The sequence below is a fragment of the Marmota monax genome, unplaced genomic scaffold, assembly GCF_021218885.2.
Source record: "Marmota monax isolate L192 unplaced genomic scaffold, Marmota_monax_Labrador192_F-V1.1 WCK01_AAM20220418_F8-fsc00284, whole genome shotgun sequence".
In the NCBI taxonomy this organism is placed as follows: Eukaryota; Metazoa; Chordata; class Mammalia; order Rodentia; family Sciuridae; genus Marmota; species Marmota monax.
Window position 1 is genome coordinate 714,591 of NW_026694275.1, and position 7,323 is coordinate 721,913.

The 7,323-nt window shown below is 38.5% G+C and overlaps 1 non-coding gene across 1 annotated transcript; it reads right to left on the minus strand.

Moving 5' to 3' along the window:
- Window positions 1–5,340: 5,340 nt before the first annotated feature.
- Window positions 5,341–5,414, minus strand: Trnav-cac (transfer RNA valine (anticodon CAC)). The gene has a single exon. It is a non-coding gene; the product is annotated as a tRNA-Val (tRNA).
- Between the last annotated feature and the right edge of the window lie 1,909 nt (window positions 5,415–7,323).

Here is a 7,323-nt window from a genome sequence, read left to right on the forward strand (position 1 = left end):
ATGAGTAGTTAATTCCTTTTATTGCCTAGTAGTATTCCTCTGAATGAGTACTTTGCAGTTTGCTTATCAGTTCATCAGTTGATGGATGTTCTTGGCTATTATGAATAAAGTTGCTATGAATATTCATGTGTAAGTTTTTTTAAAGGCATTTCTTTTTTTTTAGAGAGAGAGAGAGAGAGAGAGAGAGAGAATTTTAATATTTATTTTTTAGTTTTCGGCGGACACAACATCTTTGTTTGTATGTGGTGCTGAGGATCGAACCCGGGCCACACGCATGCCAGGCGAGCGCGCTACCGCTTGAGCCACATCCCCAGCCCCTCATGTGTAAGTTTTAAAAATGGATTTAGGCTGGGTGCTGTGGTGCACACCTGCAATCCCAGGGGGTTGGGAGGTTGAGACAGTAGGATCTCGAGTTCAAAACCAGCCTCAGCAAAAAGTGAGGCACTAAGCAACTCAGTGAGACCCTGTCTCTAAATAAAATACATAAAAGAAAAAATAGGGCTGGGGATACGGCTCAGTGTTCTAGTGCCCCTGAATTCAATTCCTGGTACCAAATAGTAATACTACTACTACTACTAGTACTACTACTACTACTACTACTAATAATAATAATAATAATAATAATAAAGTGGATTTAGGTTTTCATTTCTTTAGGGGAAAATACCTAGGAGTGGAATTGCTAGGATGCAAAATACTTTTATAACAAGGTTTCAGCAGATTGTCTAGAGTATTTCCTTTATGGAGGACAAGTTTTTGAAAGGCCCAAATTCTTTTTTTTTTTTTTTTTAGTACCAAGGATTGAACCTAAGGGTGCTTAACCACTGAGCCACATTCCAAGCCCCCCAAACTCTTAATTTAAGAAATAATAGAAACTGGGCTGGGGGTTTTCCTAAGCTTTACTGCCTGATTGAGAAAAATTCCCAAGAGCAAGCATCAGGACCATTCAAAATGGAAGGCAATTTAACAGGGGAAATAGCAAAAAGAAGTTGAATGGTGTTGAGAAAATATTTTTTAAAAATTTTTGTAGTTGTAGATAGACAGAATACCTTTATTTTATTTATTTTTATGTGGTGCTGAGAATCAATCCCAGTGCCTCACACATGCTAGGCAAGCACTCTGCCAGTGAGCTACAGCCCCAGCCCAAGAAAATATTTTTAATGAGATAATTTAACCCAGTTGTCCTTCGCAGTAATAGGTTTAATTCTTAAATAATGGCAACTGTTTATCAAGCATTTTAGCTCCTTTTTCCTGTGGTTAGTTTGGAGACAAATTTTTATTCTCCTTTCTCTAAATTTCTATCTTCTTTCCATTTGTTATTACACAAATACCCTTATGATCTATTACAGTATTGATTTACATTTTCTTTTTGTTTTATTTATAATGATTGTTAGGAAGATAGATATTAGTTAATTTGGCTTGTCAAATCTTCAGGAAATAGCCAGGTGTGATGGTGTGTGCCTATAATCCCAGCTACTTGGGACACTGAGCCAGAAGGATCACAAGTTCAGGGCCAGCCTGGGCAACTTAGTGTGACCCTGTTGCAAAAAAAAAAAAAAAATGGATGAGGATGTAGCTCAGTGGTAGGAATGGCCCTGAGTTCAATCCCCAGTGCTTCCACCACCACCACCACAACAAAAGACTGCAGAAAACAATGTGTGTGTGTGTGTGTGTGTGTGTGTATAATATATAATATATATTATATATACATACACATATATATATCCTGTCCAATAGAAGTAGTGTGTATATATATACTAGTCTTATCCAATAGAAATATAAGGTGTGTTACAAAAGTAAGTTTAAATTTTCTAGTAGGCACATTAAAAAAGTAAAAATAAATAGATAAAATTATTTTTTTAATATTTATTTTTCAGTTGTAGATGGACACAATACCTTTATTTAATTTATTTATTTATACGTGGTGCTGAGGATCAAACCCAGTGCCTTGCATGTGCTAGGCAAGTGCTCTGCCACTGAGCCACAACCCCAGCCCCCAAATTAATTTTAATGATAATTTCAATACTGTCTTTTAGCCCAGCATATCCAAAATATTGTATCAGCATGTAATCAATATACAAAGTTACTGAGATATTTTATATCCTTTTTTTGGTACCCAGGGGTGCTCCATCACAAAGCTGGATCCTCAGTGCCTCTGCCCTGTTTGAGATAGGGTCTCATTAAGTTGCTGAGGCTGGCCTCAAACTTGCAATCCTCTGCCTCAGCCTCCTAAATCTCTACAATTGTAGGCATGTACCATCATGATTGGCTGTTTTTTTTTTTTTGTACCAAGTCCTTGAAATCTGGTATGTATTTTGTAATTATAGTACATCTTAATTTTTTTTCTATCACTGGGATTCTAGTGCTCAAAATAGACAGGTGCTCTCCCACTACCCTCCAGCCCCACATGCTGCAATTGGGATTACCCACATTTCAAGAGCTCAGTATTGCTACCCTATTAGACAGTACAGGTCTAGACTAAAAAGTGTAGTAGAAAAAGTCACCTAAGATGATTGTCTTTCATTGAATCTCAAAGGACTTCATTTATTTGGAAGCCTCCCTGAGCTGTCTTTTCTCATTCCTTGAAATGCCACAGTGGGATCCTTATATTAGGAATGGCAGAATTATTAAGAAATGTCCCAACAGAGGGCAACATAGTTTATAGAATCATGAGTATGTCTATTATATAGCCTGTGCTGAAATCTCACTGAGATATTCATTGGGGTCATCTGGTATGCACCAATTAGATAGAAATGATACAGTTTTTGAAATAAAGAGATTGAATGAACAAGGTAATTAAACCTTCGTAATGTGGCATACAGTATCTTTCAGGCTTTGGCCCCTATATGTTTTTTTTTTCTTTTTTGGTACTGGGGATTGAAACCAGGGGTGCTTCACCACTGTGCTACATCTCTAGCCCTTTCCTTTTTTAAAATTTTGAGACAGCTAAGTTGCTAGCACTGGCCTTGAACTTGAAATCCTTCTGCATCAGCCTCATATGTTGCTGGAATTTCAGGTGTGTGCCACTCCATCTGGTTCCTGCACACCTTTCTAATGGTGTTTCCTGTAACCATCCTTTATCTTTTTCTTCAGTCGTGCATAAGAACTTATGGTTCTTTGAACCCACCATCCTTTTCCACATATTTATGTTTCTCCCTCGGGTATGTTATTTCCTTTAATATCTGCCTGGGAATCTTTAATCTATCCTTGAAGGCCCACCTCAAATCATGTCTCAGTGAGGCCTATCCTGCCATTCCTAATCCTATCCCTCAAATAGGCAGATTTACTCAGTCCTTTGTACTCATACCACTTAGCATAGTATTATGTAATTTGTTTCATTTTCTCTTGATAGTGTGATCCTCTTAATGGCTTTGATTGTCTCACTTATCTTTGTATTCATAGAAAGATGTCCAGTGTCTATCTGATACTGGACATCCAATAAACGTTTGGATGTCCAGTATCAGATGTAGTGCCAGCCAAAGGAGACATGTAGTGCCAGCCAAAGCGGAAGAATGCATTTGCCATGGATTCTGTTCAGGGCTATGCTATTAATAGCTTTGATCTTGGGCAAGTTAGTTGACTACTCTGTTCTTTATTTTATTAAATATTTTTATTGGTGCATAATACTTATACATGATAGTGGGATTTATTGTGACATATATATGCACATGATTTGATCAATTTAATTCCCCATTACCTCTCTTTTGCCTCCCTTCCTTCCTCCCCCTGATCCCCTTCCATTATCTTGTCTCCCTTTTATTTTCATGAGATCCTTTTCCTCCCTTATTCTCTCTGGCTTCAACATAAGAGAGAAAACATATGAACCTTGACTTTTTTAGTCTGGCTTATTTTTCTTACCATAATGTTCTCCAGTTCTATCCACTTTCCTGGAGATGACATAATTTAATTTATGTTCTATAACTTGGGTTCTGTGAATTATGCTGATATAAATATGGGTATGCATATATCTCTATAGAATGATGACTTTCATTATTTTGTATAAATACTGAGGAGAGAAGTGGTATAGCTGGATCATATGGTGGTTCTATTCCTAGTCATCTACCAGGTATCATGACCAGAAACACCAGACCAAAGAATTCCTCCCTGGTTCCTGGCCAACATTTATTGTTACTTGTATTCTTGATTAGTGCCATTTTAATTGGACTGAGATAAAATCTCAGTGTAGTTTTGATTTTCTCTCTCTTTTTTTTTTTTTTTTTTTTTTTGCATTGCTGGGATTAAACCTGGGGCCTTGCTAGGCAAGCATTGTACCACTGAGACACATAACCAGCCTTCTATGCTTTATTTTAAAAAAGTATTTTTAGTTGTGATACCTTTATCTTGTTTACTTAGTTTTTTCATTTTATTTATTCTAATTTGTTATATATGACAGCAAAATGCAATTTAATTCATATTACACAAATAGAGCACAATTTTTCATGTCTCTGGTTATATGGAGTCACACCATTCATGTTTTTATTTAATTTTTTTAATATGGTGCTGGGGATCTAACCCAGTGCCCTACGCAATGCTAGGCAAGTGCTCTACCACTGAGCCACAACCTCAGCCCCTCTGTGCTTAAAAAAAAAAAAAATTGGGGGGGTTATCAGGGATTGAACTCAGGGCCACTCGACCACTGAGCCACATCCCCAGCCCTATTTTTTGTATTTTATTTAGAGAAAGGTTCTCACTGAGTTGCTTAATGCCTCGCTTTTGCTGAGGCTGGCTTTGGACTCGGGATCCTCCTGCTTCAGCCTCCTGAGCCACTGGGATTACAGGTGTGTGCCACCACACCTGGTGCTTTATTTTAATCAGTTGTAAAATTTAGAGTGTGTTACTAGAATTTTAAGGCAATATTAAGCTCTAAAAAAATTGGTTGACTGATGTGTGTGTGTCTGTATATGTATGGCTTGTGTGGAAATGATTTAAGCTCCTCAGGGGAGGGGACTATGTCTTATTCATGTTGTATCTTTGGTGTTTATCGAATAACCTGGCTCATTAAATGTTTATTAAGTGAATGAGTAAAGTAACTCTTGTTTATTTCATTCATATTAACATTGTCACCAGCTCACCAGGAATGACTGTTTTTAAAAATTAATTAATTATTTTCTGTGGTACTAGGGATTGAACACAGGGACACTTTATAAAACACTGAGCTACATCCTCAACCCTTTTTCCCTCTCACTTTTTTTTTTATTATTTTGAGGCAAGGTTAAGACCTTGCTAAATTGCTGAGGATGGCCTTGAAATTTTGATCCTCCTGCTTCAGGCTACCAAGTTGCTGACATTAGAGGTGTATGCCACCATGCCTGGGGACTCTGTCCTTTTTTTTTTTTTCTTTTTTTGTGGTGCTGGGGATTGAACCCAGGGTCTCGTGCATGTGAGGCAAGCACTCTACCAACTGAGCTATATCCCCAGCACTTTGTCCTTTTTTAATTAATGATGATTTGGAATTTTGGGGGGGATGTGCTGAAGATTGAACCCAGGGCCTTGTGCATGCTACGCAAGCACACCACTGAACTATATCCCCAGTACTTTTGTTACTAAACCCAAGTTTGGAAGCAAATCCCACAGGAAAACCAACATCTGAGAGATGAGTTCTGGGGAGAAAGAAAACCTTTATTCAGTGGTAAAGAATGGAGAAGTAGGCCAGATATAGTGGCACACACCTGTAATCCCAGTGGCTCTGGAGGCTGAGGCAGGAGGATCGCAAGTTCAAGGCCAGCCTCAGCAAAAAATGAGGCGCTAAGCAACTCAGTGAGACCCTGTCTCTAAATAAAATACAAAAAAAATGGGCTGGGGATGTGGCTCACTGGTCGATCGAGTGCCCCTGAGTTCAATCCCTGGTACCACCTTCCCCTGCCAAAAAATGGAGAAGTGGGAGCCCATACCAAAAAACCAACACTCCAGAGGATTGAGGGGTTATAAATATGGGATTGCAATAATGAGGAAGAAGGATCCACTAATGAAGGGGGGATATTCATGTCTTTTCTGGGAATAGGTGGAGATTTTCCAGGAATCTGGGTGCCATCTCTTTACACGGTCTGGTGTTTTTGGTCATGATACCTGGTAGATGTCTTTAACTTGGAAAGGGGTAGAGAGAGATGAAGCAAGTCTAAATCAATTAAACACTATATTATAGTTTGGGACAAAACATTTGTCAAATGATCAACATGTCTATATGCAGAATTTAGTAGACTCTGACTCAAAGTTTAAGGTAACAAAGGAGACAGACACAATATGAAGGCAGAGATGCCAGGCCTTTTCATACCATCAGACATCAGCAGGCCCAAGTGAAGAGTCAGTGTTTTCAGCAAAAGTGGCCTTCAGGTCACTGAAGTGTAATCTAGGCATCCATTATCATCATAATCTGTATGTCAGAGGTGCTATCTACAGCAAACTAGAGGGAGACTAATGTATTACTGGTATGACCTTTAGCAGTAGGACTTTTAAAGTCAATTAATAACAAGTCAAGCTGGAGGATTTTATTCGCCCCCCCCCAATACTTTATTTTATTTTTATAAAATTCTCACTCAGTTGCCCAGGCTGGCTTCAAAACTTGTGATCCTCCTGACTTAGCCTCCTGAATACCTGGGATTGTGGGTGTGCACTACCATGCCTGGTGATTGGACATTTTTTCAAACAATTATTTGGAAATGTAAATAGGCTCAAATAAACTTCTCTTGTGTTTTTCATCCCTATAAAAATAATCCATAGGAGCTATTTGGGAAGCTGAGGCAGGAAGACCACAAGTTCAAGGCCATCCTGGACAATTTAGCAAGTCCCATCTCAAAAAAGGGGAGGAGGAGGGAGCAAGTAGGGAGAGGGAAGGGGAAGGGGTCTAAATTAGAACAAGATATTCCATGATTTTATAATTATGTTAAAATGGATTCTACTGTCATGTATAACTAAAAAGACATAAAAAAATAAGAAAAAATGGACCAGAGATGTAGGTCAGTGGTAAAGCACCTCCTGAGTTCAATCCCCAGTACCCAAAAAGGGGGACCTGGGGATGTAGCTCAGGATTAGAGTGTGCTTGCCTAGCATTGCCTAGGTTCAATCCCTAGTACCACACACACAAAATAAAACTACAGGCTGCCTAATTGTCTAAGATATTTTGCTTAGCAGTTTTCTAAATAACTAATGTATTCTATTAGGAATGGATGGATTAAAGGTACCTTGTGTGAAACATCAGCCATCTTTCTTTTTTCTTTTTCTTTTGCAGTGTACCTTATACATGTTAGGCAAGAGTTCTGTCACTGAGCTATATTCCCAGTCCTTATTTTGAGACAGGGTCTCATTAACTTGCCCAGACTATCCTCGAAT